Genomic DNA, 16122 nt, shown 5'->3' on the forward strand with positions numbered 1-16122 from the left:
AAGTACCTTAAAGGAAATTCTAAGGCAAATACTTCAGATATTGAATCAAAAGTCCATGTATCAGCAAATATTTCTTCAGACTGTGAACAATTATACACAAAAAATATACAATCACCTATTGAAGGTGATCAAATTGACCAGCGCAGTACATCTTTGCATGAATCCTCTGATATTTCTCCAAGTCCAAATCAACACATGACATCTGTGGTCGATGAAAGTATCAACGTTCTTGCAATAAAAGAATACAATGTTTCTGATGTAGGTACGTGGCCAAAAGTACTTAATGCTAGAGATATAGATCGCATTATAATATGTGGACCCTCAAAGTATGTCTAAATAACTTTCCAAAAGATGAAAATGGGCGTCATTTCTCTTCAACTCATTACACAAGAAAACTATCAAACGAAGAAACTATCAGACGACGGTGGCTAGTTTATTCTGTATCAAACGACAGTGTCTTTTGCTTTTGTTGTCGACTGTTTGATTTAAAATCAACTACTAATTTGACTACCACTGTGGGTTTCAGAAATTGGAAACATTTAAGTGAAGCTCTGAAACTGCATGAAAATAGTCCTAACCACAAAAAAGCATTTACTCAATGGACTGAAGCTGAAATCAGGTTTAAAGCTGGATTAACTATTGACAAGGAAGAACAAAAGCTAATTTCTAAAGAAAGTTTACGATGGAGCAATGTGCTTCAAAGATTGATGCACATTACTTTGTATTTGGCTGAAAATAATACGGCATTCAGAGGGTTATCAGATAAATTATTTACCCCAAATAATGGAAAATTCTTAGGTCTTGTACAGTTATTGGCAAAGTTTGATCCAATCATGGAAGAGCACGTCAGACTGGCATTGAGTGGTGATTTGGCTGACCATTATTGCGGCAAAAATATAGAAAATGAATTAATAGAACTCATGGCATCACACGTTATGTCTACAATCGTATCCCGCATAAAGGGTTCAAAGTATTATGCAATCATAGCTGACTGTACTCCAGATATAAGCCACAAAGAACAACTTTCGATAACTTTAAGATGCGCCGACATAACAGAGGATGGCGCAAGTGTAAAAGAACATTTCATCTCATTTCTGCAAATAGATGGTACAACCGGTGAAAGTCTCACAGAAAGCATTTTAAAAACATTGAGTGATCTTGACCTTAAGCCGGCCGCGGTGGTCTAGCGGTTCTGGCGCTGCAGTCCGGAACCGCGGGACTGCTACGGTCGCAGGTTCGAATCCTGCCTTGGGCATGGGTGTGTGTGATGTCCTTAGGTTAGTTAGGTTTAAGTAGTTCTAAGTTCTAGGGGACTTATGACCTAAGCTGTTGAGTCCCATAGTGCTCAGAGCCATTTGAACCATTTTTTTTTTTTTATCTTGACCTTAACATTAATGACTGCAGAGGACAGGGCTACGATAACGGCGCGAACATGAAGGGGGAAAATAAAGGCGTCCAGAACAGAATTAAGAAGTTAAATACACTAGCTTTTTTTGTGCCATGTGGATGCCATAGTTATAATTTGGTATTGTGTGATGCGGCAAAATCATCAGTAAAATCCGTGACACTGTTCGGAATGTTACAAAAAATGTTTAATCTATTTGCTGGATCGGTAAATAGATGGAAAATTTTGACCGACCACTTGAAGATATACAACCTGAAAAATGTAAGTGACACACGCGGGGAAGCTCGAATTGATAGCGTCAAAGCGGTCCGTTATCAATTATGCGAAATGCATGACGCTTTCTTTGGTTTCCTTGGCCGATGCTACTGAACAAAGCGATGCTGCGGTGTCACACGAAGCGACAACACTAGGAGGACAATTAAAAGACTTCAGCTTCATTGTTTCTCTCGTGACATGGTATGATGTTCTGTTTCAAATTAACGTTGTGAGTAAAGCAAGTCAGTCACCCACAATCAACTTTGTCGAGTTTATGGGAATCCTTGACAAATGTTGCTCTTATTTGGAAACATATAGACAAACAGGTTTCGAACAAGCTATTGTAACAGCAACTGAACTGGCTTCGGATCTTGATACGCAGCCATCATTTAAACCACAAATGCGATTAAGACGTATTAAACGGAGGCCGGGTGAAGAGGCTGTTGATGATCAAATAACTGACCCAAGAAAGAAGTTTAAAGTAGAGTTTTTCGATGCACTGTTGGACACCGTGCACATATCCATGAAAGAAAGATTTGAACAGGTGCAAGAATTTTCTGCGACGTGGAGTTTATTGTTTGACATTAAAAAAAAATCAAAATAAAGAAGAACTAATACAATGCTTTTCTAAATTACAAGAAAAGTTAACTGTCAACATGAAGTCAGATATTGATGGAAATTTGCTGTGCGACGAAATTTTAGGCCTGCAACACTATCTCGAAGACAGCCAGGCAACGCCTATTGAAGCCTTAAACTTCATAAAAAAGCATAATCTTCAAGAGTTATATCCCAACATCTGGATAACGTTACGTATCTTGCTAACAATACCAGTGACTGTCGCAAGCGGCGAACGCAGTTTTTCCAAACTGAAGTTGATAAAAACGTACTTGCGGTCTACAATGTCTCAAACAAGACTAACCAGTTTGGCCTCACTGTCCATTGAAAATGAAGTTGCAGAAAACCTGGACTTTGCTAATCTGATCAGAGACTTTGCCGACAGAAAAGCGAGAAAAGTAAAATTTTAGTTGTTTATAATTGTTTCTCATTAGGCGTAATATGTTTTGTGTTCAGATGACTGACAGAAAATATAGGTTTATGGCTTACAGTTATATTAAATTCAATAAAAATATGGTACCCATTTCAAAATTAGTGTTTTTTCGTTATACATATTACCTCCTATATATAAAAATCAATTGTTGTGTGTTAGTCTCACCAAAACAAAGAAATGGCTTGACCAATTTGAATAATTTTTGTTTTGTTTTGTTCGCTTTAGTACAGGTGTGCTTCAGAAAAGAAAAGAAATATTTGGGATATACGAGCCTGTTTCAACTACATTTTACGCATCTTTTCTTTGTTTGGAACACGCAAAAACAATTTTCTGGAGTTTTTGTAGATGTACAGTGCAGTACTACGCAATATTTTTAGACAATTTCCCAAAACGTGAATGCCCAAACAATATATCACTGCTATACTGACTGTTACGGCAGCGACAGCAGCATGCTGGACTGACGTCACAGGCTACACAAGACTCACATGGAGCGTCTTAGCGGGCTTTCAGATTATTTGGATTTCATTTCCATTTAAAAAAATAAAATACTCAAATTTACGATGGAAAAAACCATGTTATGATCATAAGATGAAGCCATTAACCACTTAAGACGATTTCTAGAAAATAGTCAAATACCGTGTTGCAAAGCACTGCCAGGTTCGCTATTTATACAATAAAGGGCGCCAACTCGACGACTCGCCCGGGGCACCTGGATGGCTAAGGCCGGCCCTGGTTCTGGGTACTGATTTCTCAGGATCTATGCACCTAGATTGCGTGAAAATGTAATCACGTGTCAGTTCTAGTATAATATAGTTGTCCAATGAATACCCGTTTATCATCTGCATTTATTCTTGGTGTAGCAATTTTAATTGCAAGTAGTGTATAAAAAGAAATTATTATTAATTCACAATAATAAATGTCACTGATTAAATCACTAATTTCAATGCTAAAAGATCCAAAATATGAAAAGGACTAGACGAAGTGTACCAGACCACATACACCACTAACGTCAGAATTCCAGGCCGCATCACCGCCGGGTAGTCGAGGCGAACAGTGCTGAGACAACAAAGACTGCTGATGCGAGGAAATGGCATGTGCTAGCCTGCTGGACGAGGAGCACTGTACCTGAGGCTTTATTCAGCGAACGCATTTCGCGGAGTGGAGGGCGAGAGGACTCGTTCCGCGTAAGTAATTAGTGCTGCAGCGCCGGCCGCTGACTGCTTGTAAAGGGCCCGGCCCGGCCTCGGGAGGCGCGGCTTTGACAGCAGGGCGTGGCGTGGCCTGCGGTGGACGGCACGCGCCCTCGCGGCTGAGCGCAGCTCGGCGCCGTCTCCCAGGAGACGGGGGGAGTGCGGCGCGGCGCGGCGCGGCGCTGGGCCACTGTGCGCTGTCCGCTCCGGCAGGACGCATTAATCTCTCCTGTGACAGCCCCTAACGGCCCCCGGCCGGCCAAACTGTACAGACTGGCCCAGCGCTGGACTTGCCCCCTGTCACGGCGGTTTCTCATTTTTCACAAGTCGGCCGTCTCAGGTCCTGTGCAGCTTTGTCAGCCTCCAGGTTTCTTGCAGGCTGCGCCTAAGTTATCAAGTATGTACGAGACATCGTTTCCAGCTTAGCTACGGACGAACTGCTAGCGCTTTACGAGGTGCCGGACTTCGTTACGTCGGGTATCTGCTCTCCTTTTGTTATTGTTACGTGGTATCGATCTATTACTTTTGTCATTTCGCAACGTAGGGTTCAGTTGTATCAGGAAGATTTCTTTTTAAATACCAATTGTGTAAGTAACTGTTTGTGGGAGTGTTTCAGCCACAACGTAGCCGCTTACTAGACAGAAACTGTTTTTATTTTTCTAGTCACAATATAAATCTTATTTGTAGTGATGTATAAAGACAAGCCGTTGTATAACGTTATACCAAAAATCGTGAGAATTTAAAGAGACTCCAGATGGCCATAGACTACATATTTTTTAAATTTGTTTCGTATATAAATATATACTACTCGTATTCAAGGGGGAAACTTGTACCAAAAATCTTTAAAAGTACTTGCCTGATCCACTTCAAATTTTTACGTTGTTTTCTTATGATCATTAGGACGAACATAGGCTATATATATTTTTTAATATATGTGAAATGTATAAAGGAGAAAATTTGTTAGTAAAAAGCTCGAAAAGTTATTGATTGATTTATCTGAAAGTTTTACACGATGCTCTAATGATCAGTCAGCTCCAGAATACTCGAACAGTAATAAAGGTCAAATTGTTGAAGAAATCAGTACAGCAGGAAACAGGACAGACCTCGAGAAGACGATTCAGAACAGAGTGCGTTGGCGTTAAATCGTGCACACAGCTTGTGAGGTTGAGGAAGACTTCAAGAGAATTAACACCAGAAATTTCTGCAGAATATTCAGTGAAAATATAAAGGGTTACCAGCCTCCTAGAATCTCTGATTCAAAACAATAGGCAGACCTTTGGAAGCAAATACTACAGAAAACTACAAAATTCTCAAAAAATGCATTGACAAGCTTCTCAATTCTGAGGAGCCTACACAAAAGTTACCTATTAGTAAAACAATACGTAATTCAGACTCGAAACCGCTTGCAGTCACAAAGGTAGAGGAGATAATAAACCAACAGAATCCTAGGAGAAGACGGTATTATCTCCGAGATTTGGGAACTCGAAGACAAAAACGTCACAAAGAAAATTCATGAAATTGTTAAAGAAATATGGAATTTGGAGGAAATTCCGCAGGAATGGAAATCTGCGTTCACTCAGCCACTGCTTAAAAAGGGCGACATGACAGCACCTACTAACAACAAAGATATCTCATTATTACAGGACCCCTACAAAATTCTCAGCAAGGTCTTACTCAAAAAACTAGAACCATAAGCTGATACAAAGATAGGTGAATACCAAGCAAGTTTCAGATAAGGATGATCCTGTATTGAACCGATTAGGAAACACGCGTACGCTCCTAAAGCAAGACAGACTAACATCACTGTTGTCACATTCGTTAGTTTAAGAAGGCCTACAACTCCATATACAGGCAAGCCCTTTTCGACACCCTAGAAGGGTGCGGAACAGACATATTCCCCATTTTCAAGAAAGCTGTATTACATGAGCGATTCAGAGAAATTTATCACAGCAGAAAGAAATTGCATGAGAAAAGTACTGTACTACTTTAAGGAATGAAAATATAACGAATACGACAATTTATTTACTAAATATGCTCTCCACGGATACATGAACATAAAGGCCTAAATATGACTTAACAAATTATCGTAATTAATTTAGTTTTTCTGAAACAAACATTTATATGGTTTTAAGGAACATATCAGTCTTACCGAAAAATATGGTCTATCGTAAAAATACAGGCCTATAGGTAAATTATTTAGAAACAGGTTGCCATACTGACGTCACACACGAACATCAATTTGCAGCAATAGTCTCTCTATATTAAGGTAAGACTGTGTGTTCATTATTACTCTGAGATAAACGAAACACTGTCAGATCGGATTTTACTTGGCTGTGTCAATGAATTTCTTTTTCGAACTTATTCCAGTATGCAGGCACACATGATCTACGCCCCGCAGCGGCCGGCCCAGTGGATATGGTGAGGGCATTAGTGGCAATGACTCTAGCCGATGGTCAACTCTTATACTCAGGGCTGAACTGTTATCACCTCAAGCTCAAGTGCTTCTTATGGGCCATACGAGAAAAGTGTTCCATCGAGTCAATGTGCCTCCTCTCTCTGCTAGCATTCTGCGATTTTGATCATGAACCCACATGCCATTTTTAGTCGTTTGGTATAATGTGCCAGACTTCCTGTCAAGTAAATGTGTTACATTAGAGTCAAATATCTAACACAGCGGTTTTAACAAATCGACAGTTCAAATAAAGTATCGGAGCAATGCACGCCAGGTGCACGTTGCAACACCATAATTTTGTCATCTGCAGCCACACCAAGCATTTCACGGTCGCCGGTCTTTATTTACCAGCATCTGCTGTTATGCTGCTCGCTACAAAGAAATGAGTTACATCACAGTTTACAATGACTCTTTTAACTAATAATTTAGGAAGGCAAAGATTTTAAATGTTCTCTGTAGCAATAGCATTTACATTTGATACACTGAATAGAATGATTCGCAGTAATCGTGAAGAATTGACAGTCGGCAGCCGTGGCCGACGGACCAGTGAAGCACTCAGACGTAAACAACACCAGTCGTGGAGCGTTGAAAGTAGTTCTAAATACAGTGCAGTGCTCTCCGCGGGATCCCGTATGTTTACACTGTTCATTAAATATCAACCTTTTTAGAGTTTTCATTCGTTCCGTCTCTTCCATTATTTATAATCTGCGTTCAGTGAAAATCGGTGCTCATGTTATCTTCTGCTCGCCGTCTAATCGTTACTTGACGTGTTGGATGAAGTAAAATGCTTTACACAATTTCCTGACAGCAACTGATTAACAACGTTGTTAGAAAATATCGTGCTCTTATAGTTTTCATTGCCGGCCGAAGTGGCCGTGCGGTTAAAGGCGCTGCAGTCTGGAACCGCAAGACCGCTAAGGTCGCAGGTTCGAATCCTGCCTCGGGCATGGATGTTTGTGATGTCCTTAGGTTAGTTAGGTTTAACTAGTCCTACGGTCTAGGGGACTAATGACCTCAGAAGTTGAGTCTCATAGTGCTCAGAGCCATTTGAACCGTAATTTTCATTCACGTCAATTTTGTATTACCTGCTTTCAACGATCTCCGATCGTGTTATTCTACGTCTGCCTGACGCCTGGAAGTTAGCTGCACAACTCGCCCAACGGTAAGTTTTCACCGATTACTGCTTTAATACAGTTTTAGTGTGTTGCAGTGCTTTTTAGTTTACTGTAAGAGTAGCGTCATGAGTTACAAATGTGGATGTTGCCGAAGGTTAACTGTCGTGGGAGAAGCAAGTCAGGACTCTGGGATGGTGGTTCACTGGAGAGAATGTAGCGGGGAAACTAAATACTATGATGCGCTTTTGTGGGGTTGCAGAATATATAATCGAGACAAGAAAGTCGTGGAACAGGGAAGACATATTTGTCCATTCCAGGCAGAATTATAGATGCCGTTATATGAATTACATAGGTCAAGGAGAAAGAGAGAATGGGAGCCGGGAGAAGCTGACAATCAGATATCACATTTCAAAATCCGGTTAGCAATCAGTTTATCTTGTTACCTGATGTAAGAGAAGAGCCTAAACCAGTTTTGAGCTTAATATGCTGCAGCCGACTCGCTGGAACGACTTTAAGGCTAGGTCAGTAGAAAAGCTACGTAGAAAAATAGTCTTCTAATTAAGGAAGAGACACGTGAATTGTGTACGCCAAATACTACTGGAAAGTTAGTTGTAGAATAGCAGGTAACAAACATTGTGAAACCTAGTACTAAGCTTAGATATGTGACAGAGAACTTCGGGACGTTGTGCAGCGATCTTTACGCTGAGGATAAGGTAATTATAGTAGGAGAAGCAGGAATCAGTCTTGCTGGCAACACAGCATTGAAAGTGACGTGGAGTAAATAGGAGCAGCAACAGGTCAAACTCGTTGGGTGTATCGACGTTTTGCGCGACATGACCAGCCCTGGGTTAACAGAGTTCTGCGAATTGCTTTTGACTGAAACAAAGTCTCGTATCTCTGCCATTTCCGTTGCTGTGATTGGAAGATGGGGGCACACTAATCGTGGCCAGCACCTGAACAGAACGGGGGAAGGAAAGATTAGCTGAGCACCTTTATCAAAGTGTAAGAGGAGCCAAAAGTACATAGGACAAAATTTATGTGATTAGTGAAATCAAATAGGCACATTTCCTTAGGTCAGAATCAGGATTATAGATAGTGAGTATTGAAAGAAATTAGAGCAGAACATGATCATAATAAATCTAACAGTTTCCAGAAAAATAAAATTTAATTTGCTTCACCAGAACTTTAGAGGGATGAAAAACAGGACAGACGAGCTTACTGCATCCTAGAATTATGAAGTGATGTATGTTTATACTTTTGTTTTAATATAGTTCTTTCTAGAGTTTTTTCATTCTTTTGGAGTCTTCCATTATTGTATTAATTTCCTGCAGAGATGTTGAAACATTTGTAAAAATTGCATGTGAAGTCAAACATACTGAAACAATTAATTTTTAATTTGATCAGAACCTAGAACCTTGTACTTGTGAGTTGTTACTGCAGAATGCTTCACTAGGACTTTCAGCTATTCATGAGAAACTTAGATGCATTATTGGGATACCTGACATAAGAGAAGAATTAAATATAGATTTGTTAAAAGATGCAGACAGGAGAAATACAATTGTTATTTGGATGATTCAGTCAAATTTCAATAGTCAGTCTTCCAACTGATATGCAGCAAAATAGTAGGACACTAATTGTTAACACATTTATGGACAGTGCTTAGATTGGGAAAAATTTATGTGTAGTCAATTGTTTATAGGCTATCTGATCATGATGGAAATAAACATTATCACACCTTACAACACAGTGACAAGTTAATAAGCTACAAGAGGTGTATGGATTGAGGTATAAGTGGAAAGAGATTCTAATATCAAATTCAGTTTATTCAATAGCAAATTTGTGGCAACAGTTTAAACTTGATTTCCTAAAACAATTGTTCATATGAACCATTAAAATCAAATAAGTCATGGATAACTAAATCAATTATGATTTCATGTCAGAGGAAGAGGGAAGTTTATGTACAAGCTAGAGTAAATTGTTCATATGAACCATTAAAATCAAATAAGTCATGGATAACTAAATCAATTATGATTTCATGTCAGAGGAAGAGGGAAGTCTATGTACAAGCTAGAGTAAATAAATATTTGACATTACTTGACTGCTTCAAAAATATAACGTAATATTTTAAGGAAAAAATCATTAAAAGTCCCAGAAGTGTAGACATTATGATAGAAATAAATAGTGAAGATAATGAGATGAAAACTGTATGGGATATTCTCAAATGGGATATAGGAAGCCAGTCAGTGTACAAGATTCCATGACAATGTTGTGACTGATAATTCATCAGTTGCAAATACTTTTAACAATCATTTATAAACATAGCAACCAATATAGGATTAAATGATTCAGTTGAAAAAAAAGAGAACATACTAAAAATGTCATTGCACAAAACTTTGAGCAACTAGAAGCAGAACGAACATTGTTCACTGAAATTGCGACAGTCAAGGGAATAATAAGAAAGCAAATTCTCATGTGGGGCTGATTGAATTTCAAACAGAATTCTGAAAGTTATTCCAGTTTAATAAGAAATGTATTTAATGGTCTGTTCAATGCATCACTGGCACAGAAAAGTTTTCTAGGCATGTTAAAATATGTAATTATTAAACCATATTGTAGGATATAAGACAAGACAGACTTAAAGAACAATCATCCAGTATCTTTATTGACATTTGTTTCCTAAATATTTGAAAAGTTAATGTACTCAAGAGTGGTCACATAAGAAAAATAAACCATTGGAAAGAGTAACATGGGGCGTTTTACAGACTTAACAATCCTCCATCACAACGTGCAATCAATAAAATATAAAATACAACTATTAGGAGTTCAGCTCCAATCTTAGGACTGCACAGTAGTTTGTGTTACTGAGCACTGGTGTAGACACATAAATCCAACACGTAGTATTATCATTGTATGAAATGGCAAACTCTTACTGCAGAACTGCTTCAAGGGGTGGAGTATCATGCATTTATATCAGAAAAGGAGAACAGTTCAAATCAAGACATGACCTCAGTACAGTAAGTAAAGACAAACACTTTGAAATATCAGCTATTGAAGTATTAGGGCTTGATATCACCCAGAAATTAATGATTTTGTGTGTGTATAGATCTCCCAGTGGTAGTGTGGACACTTTTCTCAATAAATTACCAGAAGTTCTAGATAAAGTCTCAAGTACAGAGGTCAGCATAGTTCTGTGTGGGGACATTAAAATCAACACTAATATCCTAAATGAATCCAGCAGCACCCTCATAAATATCCTTCAAAGTATTGGAATGTCCCTATTGGTCAATAGTGCAAAAAGGGTTACTACAATGACTTCACCAGTAACTGACCATGTGGCCACAAATATTGACAGGGAAAAATGTGATGTAAGTGTGAAATAGTCTCAGACTATCAGACCATCTATGTCAAATAACAACAGTAAAATCAGACATCGAATCATTCCACAAACTACAAGCCTACAAATGACACTTATCAAAAATCAAAATAAAATATTTTTTAAAAGAACTATCAAAACAAATATGGGATGATCTGTACAAGGAAACCAATGTGAGTAAGAAATTCTCCAAATTATTTAAATTGAACTTTGAAAAGGCATTTCCAAATGTATGAATGTCTTTATCAACATTACACAGAAACAAATATATAACAGCAGGTATTAAGAAGCCCTCCCCAAACACTTACATACCTCAGTTCCATGAAAAACAGTCGGAATGATCTATAATTTTTAAATTTCTATCACAGATACAAAAAGATCAATGGGAAGGTGCTGATTTCTGCAAAAAAGTCATTTAATGACCTAATAATATATAATGCAGAGAAGAAAAGCAATGCAGCCTAGTATGTTATAAAAAAGGAAAAGGGGAGAGGTAAACAAATGCAGAATAACATACTGTTAAGAGATGATGATGATGTTTGGTTTGGGTTTGGTTTGTGGGGCGCTCAACTGTGTGGTTATCAGCGCCCGTACAATTACCCAATCTTTGCACAGTCCAATTTCGCCACTTTCCTGGATGATGATGAACTGATGAGGACAACACAAACACCCAGTCATCTCGAGGCAGGTGAAAATCCCTGACCCCGCCGGGAATCGAACCCGGGACCCCGTGCTCAGGAAGCGAGAACGCTACCGCGAGACCACGAGCGGCGGACAACATACTGTTAAGGGATGGGGATACAGTAATAAATGATCATCAACATTTAGCAAACTATGTAAATGAGCAATTTTCAAGTATTGCAGAGAGAAGTTACAGCAAAAAATACCCCAAAACCAATATAACAACTGTAAATAATGTTGCACTAAAAAGAACGATGTTATTTTCAACTGCAGAGAATGAAGTCAATAAAACTGTTCAAAACCTAAAAAAAAGATCTGTAGGTTTAGATGAAGTACCAGTGTGTGTACTAAAACAATGCATAGAGATTATACGAGGCCCCTTAGCAAATATAATAAATAAATCCTTCACATTAGGGACATTTCCAGAGCAGTTAAAACAGGCAAGAGTTGTATCTTTGCTTAAGAAAGGTAATGCACAATACATAGAAAATTACCAGCTCATTTCTGTGCTGTCACCATTCTCAAAAAGAATAGAACCAATTATGAAAGACAGATTAATGAATTACCTGAATAAATACAATCTTTTAAGAAAATCACAGTTTGGTTTCCGACGTCGGAAAAATATGGAGTCACCCAAGGTAGAACTCACAAAGATTGTACTTGATACTCTTGAAAAAGACGAGTGTGTCACAGGCATGTTTTTGTATCGTGAATTTCTTTTATTTAAATTCAAAACAACCTCATTTACTTCCAGATTTAACGAAAGTAATCACATCATAGTTGGCTACAAAAACAGAAAGAACATGAAACAAGAAAACGCTCGTAAATAAATACGTATGTAATTAACGAAATGGCTATAATTCTGTTGATAAATTCTGTAACATAAAAGTAAATTCACCCTTGATAATGAGAATGCCGTAATGTTAGTTCGTACTGATTGTAAAGATAGATTACGCATCACTGTAAGTGATTTGTAACTGTCGACCACAATACTCTGTTAAATAAATTAGAAGAATTCGGAATAAGAGGGGTAGCTAATGACTGGTTTCGATTATACCTAGCAGATAGGGTACAAAGTGTAGAGATAACACATACTTCAAATAGATCTAAACGTTTATTAAAACCAAAATGCTTTAATATAGGGATTCCGCAAGGCAGCATATTAGGATCAATACTATTCCTGATATACATCAATGACTTCCCCATTAGTGTTACTCATGGTGAAAAAATTCTCTTCGCAGATGACAGCAATGTAATAGTCACTGAGAAAACAAGATAACTCCTTACAGAGAAAGCAAATGAAATTCTCAAGGAAGTTTACGATTGGTCAATAAGCAATAAAGTGAAATTGAACTTAAAGAAAACTAATGCAATGAATTTAAGTTTGAAGTGGGAAAATGACAATGTTAAATTAAATACAGATGGCACTTCTATAGACTGTGTAACAAATGCAAAATCTCTAGGAGTGAATATTGATACTCAGTTTAAGTGATGTGAACACACAAAGGTACTTGCAAACGGAATGTCATCAGCATGTTATGCCCTTAGAATACTATCATGAGTGTGTAACATGCAGTGTCTTTTAGTTGCATACTATTCATATGTACACTCAGTTCTTAGCTATGTCATTCTGTTTTGGGGAACAAATGAACAAAATATCAACACAATTTTCAGACTTCAGAAAAGAGCCATTAGAATAACAACCAAAAATAGTAGTAGAGCTTATTGTAAAGATCTGTTCAAAACACTGGCGATTTTAATTCCACCATATGAACACATCAACAGTCAGTTGTACACATGAAAAATGACTTTAGGAATTACTGCACAAACAGCTCTGTCCATAAGCATGGATCAAGAGCTAAACCTACATTTACCAAGAAAAAATAAACTCAGAACAGCATTTTCTTCCAAGGAACAAAACTGTACAATAAATTCCCAAAAGAGATTAAAGAAATTGCAAAATACACTGATTTAAATAGGTAGCTAAAATGTACCTGTTATGCAATACATTTTATATATTGAAGCATTACTTAGATAAAACTGAGTAAGGGGTTGGTAAAGAAAATGTTATACAAATAAATAATAATAATGATTGTAAAACATCCAGCATTCCACATAACACCTTCACACTATGTTTTTTTCCTTCTTTTTTCCTTTTCTATAAATACTTACCGCCCAGCTAAGCATAGCACAACACTAACACCTCTTCGTCTCTCTGAACTCAACATCTCACTCACTATAGAGGGATGCTGACTCAGTTTTTGAGGATGGTAAATGGGAAGTTGTGGTATAGAAAATAGCCCAGCGATCACCGGTGTCTGCAGCTCGTGGTCGTGCGGCAGCGTTCTCGCTTCCAACGCCCGGGTTCCCGGGTTCGATTCCATGTGGGGTAGGGATTTTCTGTGCCTCGTGATGACTGGGTGTTGTGTGATATCCTTAGGTTAGTTATGTTTAAGTAGTTCTAAGTTCTAGGGGACTGATGACCATAGATGTTTAGGCCCATAGTGCTCAGAGCCATTTGTACAATTTTTTGGATCACCGGTGAATGTGTGTATTGAGTGAAGTTTTACCAAACGATGTGTGTATGGTGTGTGCAGTGACTGATAGTGAGATATGAGTGAACAGTGTGGCATTACATTATTTAATAAGCTATTTGTAAAAAAAAATTCTCGTATACCAGCAGTGAATCTCTAACTAGAAGTCTGTAAATGTATGTGTATACAAATCAGCTTATTTTAAACTGGTCTCAGCTTGTAAATACTTTCACATCTTCTATATCCTTGTAAAAATAGATCTACAGATGAATAAAGCTACTACTACTACTACTAGTACTACTAAGTGGAAGCAACTTACCATATCACGATTGGGATTCCTGAATGGATGGTCGACTGCGAATGGTACTTACACATTCATTCATAAAACGGTACAAGTATTAAGTAATAAGATATTGCCAGTTGGTATTTTTCGTCATTCCCTCATTTGGTGTTATTTACCGTTGCACGTAATGACTCAGAGAACACATAGGCAACAGCGTCCTGCATGGCTAAGTCACTGTAAGATACCGTTCGTCGATAACCTCGAGTTACCTGTTCAGACGTTATTGAAACTCTGTCAAACGTTAGTATGGAAGAGAGATTTTCTATCACTAAACTATGCAATGTTCATTAAGTTTATGCGAGGGAAAAGTTGTTGCGAGAGCAGCTGTGTGAATTATTTATCGAGAACACATCCCACAATGAAGACTTCTTGCGCGATCGCCATTTCTTGCTATTCGCCAAAGGTTTGTGTCATCATATTTCTCTGTTTGTACTCGTTTATCCTGTAATTCATTTGTAACGAACTACTCTTGTTATCATATACCTTTTATATTTAACTCCGTCTGCGAAATGTTTCGACGGTTTTGAAAAGCTTTCATTTTATTATTAAATAAATCATGAGAGAATAAAACTTACGAGCATGGATTTAATTTACACATATTGAGATATTTTGGCTCCTTAGTGTCCCGTATAGATAGCAGAGGTCCACAACAGGACGAACTTACATTGGAAACTGAAAAACAAACTCTGAATCGCATCCACAAAGATCTGCATCTGCGTGATTACGTGCCTGCCAGAGGGTTCAATGAATCACCTTCAAGGTGTTTCTCTACCGTTCCATTCTCGAACGGGAAAACCGAGCACTTAAATTTTTCTGTGCGATCTCTAATTTCTCTTATTTTATCGTGATGATCATTTCTCCCTATATAGGTGGGTGCCAACAGATGTTTTCGCAATCGGAGGAGAAAACTGGTGATTGGAATTTCATGAGATCACATCGCAACGAAAAACGCCTTTGTTTTAAGGATTGACACTCCATTTCACCTGTCATGTCTCTGGCACTATCTCTCCTATTTCGTGATAGTACAAAACGAGCCGCCCTTCTTTGAACTTTTTCGATCTCATCCGTCAGTCCCTCCTGATGCGGATTCCACACTGCACAGAAACACTCCAGAATAGTGTGGACAGGCGTGGCGTAAGCAGTCTCTTTAGTAGACCTGTTGCACCTTCTAAGTGTTCTGCCAATGAATCGCAGTCTTTGGTTTGCTCTACCCACAATATTATCTATGTTATCGTCCAATTTAGGTTATTTGTAATTGTAATCCCGTTAGTATTTAGTTGAATTTACACCCTTCAGATCTGTGTGACTTATCAAGTAATCGAAATTTAGCGGATTTCTTTTAGTGCTCATGTGAATAACTTCACACTTTTCTTTATTCATGGTCAATTGCCACTTTTCGCACCATAATCCGGCTCACAATACTAGAAAGCGAAGCGTCTGCGGTCTTATAACATTCAACGCGTACTAGCGTTGGAAGAGCAAGATCATGTTCCGCGACGAGAGTTCTGAGAGTGGTTCTTGGAACAAAATGCGCACCGTGATTTTTGAACAAAATATTTGTCACAGATAAAGACAGTTTCATTCGCGAGGTTTTGTCTTACTCAGCGAGGCGGAAGTCTGGAAAAGCTACACGTATTTATAATGTAACTTATTGCCGTTCCCTGAGCTTTCCTTTTGTGCACCAATGGGAGATATGGAAGGGTGTTATTATATTTTATGACATACC

This window comes from Schistocerca cancellata, chromosome 3 (assembly GCF_023864275.1).
Source record: "Schistocerca cancellata isolate TAMUIC-IGC-003103 chromosome 3, iqSchCanc2.1, whole genome shotgun sequence".
NCBI classification, from domain to species: Eukaryota; Metazoa; Arthropoda; class Insecta; order Orthoptera; family Acrididae; genus Schistocerca; species Schistocerca cancellata.